The sequence below is a fragment of the Chenopodium quinoa genome, unplaced genomic scaffold, assembly GCF_001683475.1.
Source record: "Chenopodium quinoa cultivar QQ74 unplaced genomic scaffold, ASM168347v1, whole genome shotgun sequence".
Lineage (NCBI taxonomy): Eukaryota > Viridiplantae > Streptophyta > Magnoliopsida > Caryophyllales > Amaranthaceae > Chenopodium > Chenopodium quinoa.
In genome coordinates, this window is record NW_018742263.1 from 1,009,106 (window position 1) to 1,023,185 (window position 14,080).

Here is a 14,080-nt window from a genome sequence, read left to right on the forward strand (position 1 = left end):
TTTAAGTGTATGATCACAGTGGGGTTCAAGTTTTGGGTAATGCTTGAAATATTCCCTACAAAGAGGAATCGATGCAAACCCGGAGAAAGTGGAGGTAGTCCTAAGCCTCCCAGAACCTAAGTGCATCAAAGACATCATGCGACTAACAAGCACTACTACAAAAAGCATGTTTTTGGACGCCTTTTAGGCTTTTTTTCGACGCTAAAAAGCGTCGAAAAAATATTTCTCGACGCTGCTAAAAAGCGTCGAAAATACGCGAGTCGAGAATTTGGAGGGACACAAAAAAGCGTCGAGAATATCGACGCTTTTATGTGTCCTAACTAATATACGAAGTGTCGAAAAATACTTATTTCGCGCATTATCCCAAATGTGTATATATTTTAGCGACGCTTTTTGTTGTCTTGCGTTTATTCGTGTCAGCCTATGGTTTGACGGGAAACTCTTGAAATATGAAAAAATGTAGACATTAAAAAGCGTCTAGAGTTTTTTTAAGCTTTTTTTTTTCTTTTACTAAATTATTACCATCATATATACATTATAGTTATTTAAATTTACCATAAATTAAATTAATAACATTAAAATTAAAATAAACAAATATCATAACTATATTTAAAAAAATAATAAAACAATAATTAATCAACAACAATAAGAGTACGTAGTTAATTACCAAATTTACAAAAGAAAACATCAACACAATTAATAATAATAATTAAAAAAAAAACAAAAAAAAACGTCGCATATTATAGTAGCTTGTCCCTAAATAATACATCACTATTATAAGACTAAAAACCAAAATAGATAGATGATGGCCTTATAGACGATATAGTCGCTTGTTTTGATGCTCAACAGTCCTGGCCTATTCTCTTGCTGCACCTACATTGCTTTTTCCAATCTTTAAAAAAATAAAAATTACAAAGTATAAATTAGTACATTACAAAATATAGGCTCAAGATTCAACATGTTGTATTTAAACAACAATGAAAAGACCAATATTTAAACCAGAACATACACATGCTGAAAAAACTACATACAACTTTGAGAGCATATTAAGAACTAGCCTTCACTCACAATTGAGGATCAAGTTATATCCAAGTATAGCTATTACAGCTAGGTAATGCCAGATATTCTTGTTGTACCAAGATGATTCTGCTTTATCGACAGATAAATGGCATAAATCCACACTGCCCTCTACTCATTTTGCTAAAGCCAACAATATTATCCCTCATTCAATAAACAATAAACTACTTTCTAGTAAAAAAAAACCCATCAGAAGTTCACAAATACCCATCTTAAAACCACTAGAAGTAACAAAGTGTATAAAACTGTCTGGTTGACTGAGGGAGGCATTCCGCATGTATAGAGCTTTACATGCAGATATGAAAGAAAGAGGTGTAATCGGAAAGTCCAGTTTTCACGTGTCTGAATTGCATAGTTTTCCTTCCTCTTCAATTCCTCTCTAACAAAGAATGCTTCACACTTGCAGATAACCAAAATTCTATAGCTTCCTGTTGACATCCCTCATGCCAACCTCTCACCCCCAATAGAATGAAAAGCAAAATGGGGCATTGGCATAAAGTGATCTACTCAAGAAATCTATTAAAAATTAAAATACCAATAAAAAGGATAATCGACGCTTATACACTCACACAAGCTCTGAATTTCACACACATCTTATATATTCAATGTTCACTAGAACTAATTATCCACCCTTTAAAAAAAAGTAAAATGAACAGCAAAACATCAAAAAAAAAAAATTATAGTCAGTTAGTGTCTAGCATAAAGCTAGCAAATTTTTTGCACATTTAAAGATGTAGGTTACAGCTTAAGAATGATAAAGAATCCTCAAAAAAGGCAGAGTACATTGTAGCTCATATTTTTAACTCCCAAATGGAAGTTATATGCAAAAACAGATTTGATCACATTAATCACGGAAGCTAGCCAATAACACTCAATTCCAAAGTCAGTCAATTATTGAAAGAGGGAACCCATGGGTTTAGCTTTCTATAGGAGGTTTTAAATTATGTTCTACTTTGGCTTCATTTGTATCTAATAAATAAGATACTCAACCCATGTACAATTGCATTTTCACTGTCAATTACTCAACCATAACAAAATCAGACAAGATTATGAATATATTGATGTTTGATGCAATGAAAATCGTACCTTAATAAACTTTGGCTTGTCTTAAACCACATGTGAAATGTAACTCTCAACCAGAAATTTCAAACAAATCTCTAATTCAGCATCAAACGATCCATCAGGGGCGCTGAACAATTTCTGATCTTTGACACCAAGTTAAAAAATCTTCATACAAATCTACGGCTGCAACAACGTCAAACAGCTGTAAATTGCAACAAACCAGCAGTATAGTAGCCAACAAACATATAAAGATATGCAAGCATCATATATTCTAAGGAGAAAGTTCCCCATATCATTCTTAACTTGTCCTCAATGAATGTCTAATATAATAGAATAATAGGAAAAAAAAAAGGAAATTAGTAAGAAAAACTACCTTGGGAGCTATCAAAATTCAGTTCCACTCCACATTAGGAGGGGAAGGGGTTCATAAATATTTCTACACAACAGGCTCACACTACAAAGAATGAAACAATATGCCTAGGTAGTGCTATACGAAACGCTTATCGATAATCTTGAGGCTTCTCCTCATGCGCGCTACTTCTTTTTTCGTGTCTTTGTCATCAGCTTACCTGTTGCTGATTGTCGTATACAAGGTAGGCTCAGTAAGCTGCTGTCGCTGCTGCATATATGCTTTGGTCATGGGGGTGTGGTACGTATCCGTTACCACCACCATATATGTGTCCTCCGTAGTAGCCTCCATTCCACATATTTCCATAGTCACCTCTTGACTGCCATCCGTATAAGTGAAGTGTTATTTAGCATAGAATCACAGTTCAAGGCAGAAAATAGAATCACAAAAACCTGAAATCTAAACAAGAAACAAACATAGACAGTAGAGAAAATATACCTGTTTGTTTGTAGGGTAGCGGCCCCATGAAAGACAGACAATTTGCTTTCCTATAACTGACCCGTTTAGCTTATTCAAAGCCTCTTCAGCATGACCTCTGAAGGTGATACAATCCACAGTTATAATGTAAGCAATCTAATGAGAGATCAGATCATCAAATTTTTTTTCAGAGCATTGTATAAGCCTCACCTGTTTGCAAATCGCACAAATCCGCATCCTTTCCCTACTGGAATTTTAACATAAAATATCTCCCCATATTGAGAGAAAGGTTGCCTAAGATCCTCGTTTATGACACTAGGATCAAGCCCTCCAACAAAAATCTACAATAATAAAAAGATAGATTCATAATTGAAAGACAAAAAAAAAAAAAAAAAAACAAATTAATCTACTAACTATAATAAATTACTCTAGAAAGTCTATTACAGTTGTGTTTGACGAATCTCCTTCAGATTGAGAACCTTGTCAAGCATTGTTACTTGATCCATATCCACCTAGCAGCAAAAGATTATTTGAAAACACAAACATAAGAGTTCATTAATGTCAAGCATCTATAACTTTTGAGGAAATAGATTATTTAGAAAAGCCTTCTTAATTTTTCCCCCCTCCTGATTCTTTGTTAAACTATTCTTCATCTTAAGTCATAACCAATCATGGTCAACAAATCATGATATGCAATATATATACACTTGAGAATGACAGCGTCATGCTGCACACATATCATAGACACATACACAACATCAACGGACTGAAAAAGGGAGCCTTATTTAATTATGGTGTGTATGTCTGCAAAGATAATCTCTCTGAGCTTATTAATTGGTTGTTAGTATGTAGTTGCAAATTGGTCTTTCATGAGAACATTTCTACCGAACAAATTAAACTTACAAACTAGTGGTAAAGAACTGAAGCCACTTATTCAATTATTATGCACAAAAGGCATGTTTTGTGAACTAGGTACCACAACAACAGAGGTAACTGCTATATGAACTGTTGATTTGGTTAAACAAAAGCAATATTTGAACAAAATTAATGCAAATCAATATAATTAAAATTATGAAGCTGAGTATTTTAGAAACTAACTCTATATCTGAAATAATTCTGCAATTGAAAAATACTAACATCAAGAACTCTTATTACCCAGAAAAATGAATTCACCTCAGCTAATAGCCTAATAAGTTGAGAAATCATCCATAATAAATCACATCAAAGCAATAAAAAAGAAATAAAAAATTCATATCAATTTTATAAACTGCAAATCTCAAAGAGACATACATTCAGCAATATTCGCCCTTGCTATTAGAGGCTCGACGATTCTACTGCCCACCATTTTCATGGAATATAATGAGAAGGTGATCTTTGGTTTAAAATACCCCTTCTTTTTCTTCTATTCGAGGTCCAAACTCTGCTTTGGTCCAACCAATAACTCTAAAACTATGAAAGAATGGAGTAACAAAATCAATGTCCAGTTTTACATGTAAAGAAATAGATCCAAAAAAAATGAAATTAGCAATCCAGTAAATCACTAATGTATAAGAAAATATCTAGAAACTAAGAGATTAATTGTACAAATAGAAATTCAACAAAATCTATAACCTGGGGTTTGAAAACGAGTAAAATTGAATAATTGCAACTTGCAAGTATCAATTAAAATCAAACAAAAAAATGAAAGAAGCAATTTATATCTATTAAGAGTAGAAAATTAACAAAGATTCATGTAAAAATGTAACATGTGAGGAGAACAAGAGCAATGGCTACCGCAAATCGAATTTCAATGCAAACCATCAGATTTGATATAAAGACAATAATTTTTGCCATGATATATAAATTACTGTGATAGATTAAACGCAAGAAGAAAGAGGATCTGAATTTAAACTCTAGGCCATGACTCCGTGAATCTATGTAAAGAACTCAGATGTAATGAAGGAAAAAAGAAGATAGTAGTTTTCGAGATGTTAGAATATGAGGAGTGGGTGTAGGATTCCTGATGTTAGGTGGTTTTTGTGAATGCGGTACATCTATTTGAGTTCACGTGCGGGCCACATGTTAGTATTCTCGACGCTTTTTGTAGTCTAAAATTACTTTCGACTTTAAAAAGCGTCGAGGAAATGCGGGCAACATAATTAGAGGTTGACACCCTTGCTTGGCGTCGAGGCTACAGTGTCGAAAAAACACTCATTTTGTAGTAGTGAAGGAGAATGGCAACGCTAACTCGGTTCATCAGCAACTCAGTTGACAAGGCCCTACCATTCTACCAGCTGCTAAAAGAGAACAGAGAGTTTACGTGGGGAGCTGTAGAAAAAGAAGCTTTAGAGGGCATTAAGGAGCATCTAACTAAGCTCCTAACCATGATCAATCCAAAGCTAAGTGAAAAACTACAGTTGTATATCTCTGCCTTAATTCAAACAATTGCATTTGTTCTCTTGGTAAAAAGACAAAACAACAGAGATCGGTATACTTTGTGAGCCATGTGCTGACTGAGGCTAAGCAGAGATACCCGTTGGTAGAGAAGTTGGTTTTGGCAGTGGTAACAATGGCAAGAAAGCTGAAACCTTACATTGACGCGGACACAATCTAAATCCTTACAAATCACCCACTGGAGATAGCCTTGCAACAAATGGACTCTTCGGGCAAGCTCTTTAAATGGGCAATTAAGCTCTCTGAGTATGAATTCGAGGTCAAGCCTAGGGCAGCCATCAAGGCTCAAGCCTAGCGGACTTCATAGTAGAAGCATCTTATGAGGAGAAAGAGGACAAAATTGGAATCAAGAAAGTGGCAGTGGACGGATCGTCAGCCCAAATAGGTAGTGGGGCAGGAATCATCAAAATAACATCGCCAAAGGGCAATGTGTTTTAAGTTCATGTTTAAGGCATCGAACAACGAGGTATAGTATAAGGAAACTTTGGCAGGTCTGCGAATGAGCATCGTAGCTGGAGTCAGGAAAGTGCACCTGTAGATTGACTCCCAGTTAATCGCCTGTCAGCTGAAGGGGGAGTATGAGGCCAGAGTGCCCACAATGCTAAGATACACAACGAAGGTGAAAGAGGTGGTGGCTCAACTAATGCATTTCCAGATATACTTGGTCACTAGAGTAGAAAATTCCCAAGCTGATGCATTGTCAAAGTTAGCTAGTTCCATCCTGCAGAGCCTCACAAGGACTGTAATGGTGGAAGTCCTTGAGGAAAGCAGCGTTGTAGAAAGTGAGTGTGTGAAAAACATCGTGCAGCAGCGAGCATGGTTCATAGACATACTAACGTATAAGATTCATGGCTCGCTGCTAGATGATAAAGTGCAAGCCAAGAAAATCAAAAAGGATTCCAACTGGTATGTAGTGATGAATGGGGAGCTCAATAAGAGGGTTTCTCAAAACCACTGCTAAAGTGTATCCCAGGGTGGGAACAGGAGAAGAATGTAGAAGAAGCGCACTCAGGATTATGTGCCAACCACATCGGTGGAAAAGCCTTGGGAGTGGAAGTGCTCAGAAGGGGGCATATTGGCCAACTCTAACACAAGATGCATTAGCATATGTCAAGAAGTGCGAGAAGTGCCAAAAGTACTCCCCAATCATAAATCAGCCAGCAAACGATCTTACCCCGATCCTAGGCCCGATCTTGTTTGCTTAGTGGGGTATGGATATATTGGGACCTTTCACCACTGGGTTAGCGGGTAGGAAGTATCTCATAGTAGCAGTAGATTACTTCACCAAATGGATAAAAGTTGAGCCTACTAAGTACATCAAAGCGGTCCATGTGAGAACGTTCATATAGAAGAACATCATAACAAGGTTTGGGGTGCCGCAATGCATAGTTTTTTTTTATCATGGGTGCCAATTCGACTACGACACAATCGAGGATCACCTGGAGGAAATGGGCACCAAATATACAAGTGGCTCAGTCTGCCACCCGCAAAGGAATAGCCAAGTTGAGGCAGCAAACAAGCTGTTCCTAACAGCCTTGAAAAGGAAGCTGGAGGGAACATAAAGGTCAATAGGCTGAATTAGTCCCAGAGGTACTATGGGAAAATAGAACCACCGAGAAAGTGTCTACTGGAAAAAAACCCCTATCACCCTGGCCTACGGGGATGATGTAGTCATCCCAGTGGAAGTGTGTTTTGGGTGTTTTTGTCCCTCGAGAGAGTTACGTCACAAAGATCTGTCCGGCTGAGTTCTGCAAAACAACGGAGACTCCGAGTGGTTGGAGCTCCGCTTCCGAAGATCAAGTTAGTAACTTGAAAGAGAATAAAGGGTGCGGAAATTTAGGTGGGGATCTGATTGGATTCCAAGCTCAGGTGATTCTCATATGAGAGAGAAAGTAGGTGTAATAAATGATTGAATGTGTCTCCAAAATGGGGAAATATCTCCCTATTTATAGGATCGTTGGAGAATGTGCCCATATCTAGGTCACTTGACCTAGATTTTAGTGGGTTGCGCCGTTTTACGGCGCTTATAGGGATTTGGGCCCATGAAGGCCGCCATTTTAGAAGCCTATCTTAGGGGGCCACGTGTCAAGAGGACATTGGGCCACTTGAGCCATCCTGAGCTCACCACGTGGCCTCCTCTCATTGGTCCACCTGTCTAGGGTATTTTTACCCTAAACATTTGCCCCTCACAGGGGTCACGTGCATGTCACGTGACACCTGTGACACGTATCCACCCATCAAGGGTGAACAGTAACAACGGATAGTAATTTGAAATTCAAATGGGAATGCCCCTGTTTCACCCTTCTATAAATAGAAGGGGGTTCATTTTCTTTGACTTTCTAGAGAGAGATAAAGGAGAATTTTAGAGAGAGATTCTCTGCTTCCGTCTGCGTCAGAATTTTTAGGATTAGCGCGTGCTAACGTTGCAACACCTGGCTCACTGTCTTTAGCTGTTTTCAGATTTTTCAGAGCTAAAGTAAGGTAACCGCCTGTACCATCTTTAGCTTTTCTCTTTTTCAACTTGTATACATTCTTTCTCCGCCTGTATACATAGATTAGAAGTAAAAATGAATTCTTAATCCACACGCTCGGCACTACCTAGGACACTCAGCCGGTCTCCCGGAACAGCTGAGTCTAGAACAGAGGGTGCCTTTTCTGGACTGTCATAATTGCTGTGCTCATCTCCGAATTCCTCCCTCTTTGTGTCTGTGCAGGACACAATGGCCAAAGTCCAACAGACGGCCAGAAAGTCTAGGAGCCGGCGCACTATGGCATTGCCAGCCGATGAGATTGTTTCGGATGGGGAACATGAGGATTTGGAGGAGAGTGGTTCTGATGAAGGGGCTCCCTCTTCTTCCGGGAGCTCGGACGTACGGGAGGAAGGCGGTGAAGAAGACGCATCATCTAATGGATCCGGCGATGATGAGGCCGGTGATAGGTCGAGGGCCGAAACTTCTGGCTCTGACCAGGATAACTTTGCGGCTGACTATCTGCAGCCACCGAAAGTCGCTGACAACCCCAACCCTTAAAGAATTAGAATGCTTTTGGGTGACATTGTCCTGTTAAAGAGAGGTTTTAGGGATTTCAAAGAGAAGCACCCCTTTGGAAAGGGGTGGGATATTATCGTCCCGCCTGCTGATGTAGTAATGGCATGGGACGATGACATTGATAATGCAGACCACTACTTTGTCTGCTACGAGGCGGTTATAAAAGCCGGCCTCTGGTTCCCCCTCCATACCAGAATTAGGAAAATCCTAAAGGGGTATGATCTAGGAGTTTGGCAGCTCACCCCCAACTCGTGGGTGAACATTTTAAGTTACATTTTCGCCTGCGAGCTCCAGACTTAGCTCCCAGCTTCTCCGCCTTCGCTCATAAGCATTACTTGCGCAAGGCACCATGCGGTCATGGGGCGTGGTACACTCTTTCTACCTTGCCCCAATACTTGATGAGTTTGGACAAGGTGTCCAAGTGGTCAGGGTGGAAAGATAAGTTTTATTCGATTTCTTCTCCAACTCTGAGACACAACCAGACACTGCGCCGGTACAACAAGGAATCGGTTCTTCTGGGCATGAAATGCCCCCTCCCAGCGCTCTCCACTAGGGTTTGGGAACAATAATAGAACCGGGTTTCTTTGAAACCACTACTGAGCCCATGGAGGATGGGACTCATATTATAGTTCCAAAAAACCAGATCCCCCAACTGGACTACTTCAAGGACGAATGCTTCTTGTCCACCTGTGGGTAAAGTCCCATGTTTCCCAAGGGTAGATCCACTTGCATCCGGAATGTTTGTAAATTTATTTTTTCATTACAAACTTTCCATAATTTATTCTAACTTTTTATTTCTTCGTGCGGCCGACGCCTTGAAGATGGTTGACCCAGCCAAAACCTCGACTAAGTGAACGGCGCTACTGCACAAGGAGGTTGCTATTACAAAGAAAGCAGCCGTTGAAGCCAAAGAGTCCAAGAAAGGCGGGGTAAGACCACCTGACTTAGTATAAATATTTTATTTTATTCATATATATATATATATATATATATATATTTTGCAAAGGCAACTTGCCTGTTGGGTATATTCAACTTTCTTAATTTGCAGGACTCTGTAAAACGCGTGCCTCGATCCTTCTCCAAGCTTTTCAAAAGGCAAGGAGAGGATTTGGAAAAGGCTCCGGATGCCAAGGCCGCTAGGAAGGACCCTCCTCGGTCAAGCTCTACTGCCAAAACCGATCGTCCCACGACTGGTGGAAAATCCCCTAATGCAAAGAAGATTCTTAGCGAAGGCTCAGAACGTTCGCAACAGAATGCGCCGGATGCCTCCACGGCATCGAAGGGTGGCCCGCCACCTAATGTTGCAGCCGGTGCGGCAACAACTGGGGAGGAGGAGGCTCTTAAGCCCCATTCGGAAACCCAAGGTAAGGGAAATATTGAAATACCTTGGCCACTTGACTTCATGAGAGTCAAGACTAAGGTAGACCCCTCTAGGGGTTCAGTCAGCAGCCGACAACGGATGAATGCCAACTATGCTGCTTTCTTTTCACAAAGTACTTCTACTTTTGGTGAAGATCTTACATCCGACGAGCCGCATTTTGTTGGTTTTGCAAAATGGATGGTGAGGACCCACACCCAGTCAGAGAAGAATTCAATACCTGATCTGCAGGTAGTGGACTTCGACCGGATAATGGGCCAGCTGGCTGAGGTAAAGAATCCCCACCTTAACCCTGATATCTTTTCTGTATTTTAACTAAGTATTTCATAATCTGCCTGCTCTTTTCTCAGGTAATGCTAAGAGTGGGCGAGCTTTGAGGCCCCTTCAGGGGGAAGTAAAAAGAGATAAATGACGCCAAACGGAGGGCCCTTGAAAACCTCAACTCTGCTGAATATGCTAATTATATGTGTTATTTAGAGATTAAAGTAGTAGATTTGAAACAGGAGGTGCTGGTTCGGAGCTTGACGGCTGCAAATGATGAAGCCACCAGCCGGGCTAATGACCTTGAGTAAAAACTGAAGGATGCCAAATCTAAGCTCAAGGCATTAGAAGATGCTGACAAGGAAAACGCCAAACTCCGGGCAGACGTCTCTCGTGTAGGGGTCGAGATCGTCAATCTGCGAAACAAGCAGCCGAATGAGATCTCCTAGGAGCAAAAACGGTTGATAGAAGAGAACGAGCGGGACAACGAAGCCCGCTTGAAGATTGCCTGGGGGCTGCTCTACCCATATGTAGACTTCGAGGTCTACAAGCTTAGGTATGATTACGCCATAGAGGTGTATGATGCCCAAGTGTTGGGTGAGGCTCCTCCGCCTCGCTTCCAAGACTGGGCTGCCGAGCAAGGGTATGAAGTCTTGGACAATGAGGAGCCGGCGGAGGAAGAGCGAAATGAAGGTAATCAGCCTCAAGTAGCTGATGACCAATCTGAAGCCCTCCCAATCGGCCAAGACCAGCCGGAGCAGCAGCTCCACCTCAGCCTTAGGCAAGCCTCCCCAAATTCAGCGGCAGTATGCAAAGTTTCTTTCTTTTCCGGCTTGTAAGCCGAGTATGTTTTATCTTTACCAACTGTGGAGTTGGGTAAACAATTATTTCTTTGCTTTTTCACCGTATGTGAGTCAGGTTAACAATTATTATGGCCTCAATTATACATGTTTGTGTTTGAATTTTTAAGATTTTGGGTATTTTGAATTTTGCGTATATACTGCATTTCTTTAATATTTTGCCCAACTTAAAAAAGCATGCAGTAATTTCCAATCTTGGTGCTCTTGCCCCTGGACGGCTATGTGGTTGGTTTCATTTCAAATTGATTGATTGGCTTGAAAACACTTGATACTTGGAGAAGTATGAGGTGTTTCAAGGCCAATCAATCACAATGGTGATTTCCCTAAACCAAGTGCACAACCGACCATTTGAACGGGTGCTTCGAGTCTCTTACCTAGACGATAATATTCCGTCTAGGATTATTACATAGACATTACACAAAATATTTTGCCCCAATTGGGAGAGAGAGTGCAACTTTGGAATAAATAATCTAAGTGGAAACTTCAGCCGGCAACCGACTGATGCGTCGGGGCATCTGGTATTCGGTAACTTAATCGTTTCTCGTAGATTATTCTGGTCAGATGGCTAAGAGTTGACCAATTTGGTCGTTCAATCTTTGTCGTCTTCATAGGTATGTAGAACTAACGAAGATTCTATTCTCTGCAACGATTGCACCCGTAGGGGTGTCGCCGGACTCTAGTATCCATGTTGGGACAGGCGATTTTATAAAATAAGAAACCCTCCAGCCATTTGACCTTTGGTCTTGTTTGAGACCGGTTGTATAGCCACTAAGCGTTTTTGTACTTAGTTTTTTCAAGCTGGCCATTAGCCACGCGATATCATATTTACACTAAATGTCAATTTTAGTTGGTTAAGAAATTAGTCCGTCTAGGTATTACCCAGGTGGAATTGTATTTATAACATGATATTACACTAAGTATCAAACTTAGTTAGTTAAACAAGTACTCCGTCTATGTATTACCCAGGCAGATAAGTAATTATATCATTGAATCTACACTAAGTGTCAAACTTTGATAGTTAAACAAAAGTTCCGTCTGAGAATAACCCAGGCGAATATGTAATTATAAAGATAGCAAAACAATTTTGCAAACAAATCCTGATTTCTCATTGATGGACTCTCTGTTTACAAAAAATTTACATTTCTCAGAAGTAGTACTTTTTAAAGTTATCTACATTCCAAGTTCGAGGTAGACGCTGGCCGTCTGGAGTTTCCAGACGGTAAGTGCCATCCCTGACTTCTTCATAAATCCGATGGGGGCCTTCCTAATTAGGAGTCAGCTTTCCAGCCTCATTGGCCCTACCGGTTGCCTCCATTTTACGTAACACAAAGTCGTCAACTTTCAAAGGACGCTTGCGTACTTTTTTGTTGTAGGCTCTGGTCATTCTACCCATTTGGTAAAATAATCCATAGCCACCAAAATATAGCGCTTTCCGCCTAGAGCAGGCATATAAGGACCCAGGATATCCATGCCCCATTTAGCAAACAGGACTGGGCTGTGGATTACCGTTAGATCACTAGCCGGGCGGTGAATAAGCTTGCCAAACCTTTGGCATATGCCACATCTCTTCACCAACTCTTTAGCGTCTACTTTAAAAGTAGGCCAAAAGTAATGTCGCCTGGCTCTGATGGCTAAGGACCTACCGCCTATATGAGAGGCACAATATCCAGTATGCAATTCTTCAAGAACTTCTTTCCCCTTTTCTTAGGTAACACACTTCAATAGATGTTTAAGGAAACCCGCCTTGAAGAGCTCTCCGTTTCTCAACTCGAAGTTTGCTGCTCGCTTCTTCATGACGACTGCTTCCTGTGGTGAATCAGGAAGTATGTCGTCTTCTAAATATGCCCGGATGCCATCCATCTAGGTAGAGCTTCGGTCCAGGATACCAATGGGCTTTTCATATATACTTCTCTTTTCAAGAACTTCCCAAAAGACTGACCGAGGCGTATCACAACAGGTGGATGATGCCAATTTGGACAACGCATCCGCCTGGTTGTTATCTAACCTTGGCACTTAACTTAGATGGAATTCCTCAAGTGCCCCAGCCTCTTCTTTGACTGCCTGAAGGTACTTGATCATAGCTAAATGAGTTGCCTCATATTTTCCCTCATACTGGCTTACGAACAACTATGAATCAGAGTAGGCATCAATTTTTGTTGCCCCTGCTGCCTTACACATGCGAATTCCGGCTAGCAGAGCCTTATATTCCGCCTTGTTATTTTAGGCTTGAAACTTAAACCGTTGTGCATATTCAAATACGTCGCCCTCAGCGGACTCATATATAATTCCAGCACCGCAGCCGTTCTTCATCGAGCTCCCGTCTACACACACCTTCCAAACCTGATCAATGTTATCCCGTTGAACCGGACGTGTCATTTCAACAATGAAGTCGGCAAACTCCTGACCTTTCACTTCCTTTCTAAGTTTAAAAGTGATTTTAAGACTTTGCATTTCAATAGCCCATTTCAGCATTCTACCGGATGATTCCAAGGTAGACATTGGCCGCTTGAGAGGCTGATCGGTTTAAATTACCACCGGATGGGCCAGAAAATACGACTTCAATTTCTTGAAGGCCATATATAGGGCAAGGCCAAATTTTTCAAACATGGGATACCGAAGCTCAGCATTTTTTAGAACATGGCTAATGAAATAGACCGGAAGCTGAATGTCGTCTTTCTCAGGAAGGAGAACAACACTGAGAGCATGATCTAAGACGGCCAGGTACATATATAACGACTCTTTGGGCAAAGGGCTAACAAGCCTTGGCAAAGAGTGCAAGTGCTCTTTCAGCTTTTGAAAGGCTGCCTCAGCATCATCCCCCCTTTCAAATCTGGTCTTCTACCAGATTGCTTGGAAGAAGTAAAGGCATTTTTCACCATAGCGGCTGAAGAACCTCCCCAAAGCCGCCACACAACCGGTTAGTCTTTGTGCTTCCTTGACAGTGCGGGGTGAATTCATGTCAATTACTGCCTGTATCTTCTCGAGGATAGCCTCTATCCCCCTCTGATCAACCAGGAACCCGAGAAACTTCCCATACTCAACACCAAAGACGCATTTCTTTGGGTTTAACATAACCTTATGCCTCTTGAGTGTGGTGAAGGTTTCTCGGAGATAAGCAAGGTGATCCGCTTGCTGC

At 40.8% G+C, this 14,080-nt stretch overlaps 1 long non-coding RNA gene across 3 annotated transcripts; it reads right to left on the minus strand.

Moving 5' to 3' along the window:
* Positions 1-632: 632 nt before the first annotated feature.
* Positions 633-4,961, minus strand: LOC110683641. Of its 3 annotated transcripts, XR_002503642.1 has the most exons (8): positions 4,739-4,961; positions 4,256-4,414; positions 3,410-3,477; positions 3,176-3,306; positions 2,987-3,083; positions 2,513-2,867; positions 2,164-2,322; positions 633-892 (listed from the first exon to the last, which is right to left on the minus strand). It is a non-coding gene; the product is annotated as an uncharacterized LOC110683641 (long non-coding RNA). The 3 variants fall into 3 exon arrangements; XR_002503643.1 differs by having other exon boundaries at positions 2,709-2,867; positions 4,256-4,961; XR_002503641.1 differs by having other exon boundaries at positions 4,256-4,961.
* Between the last annotated feature and the right edge of the window lie 9,119 nt (positions 4,962-14,080).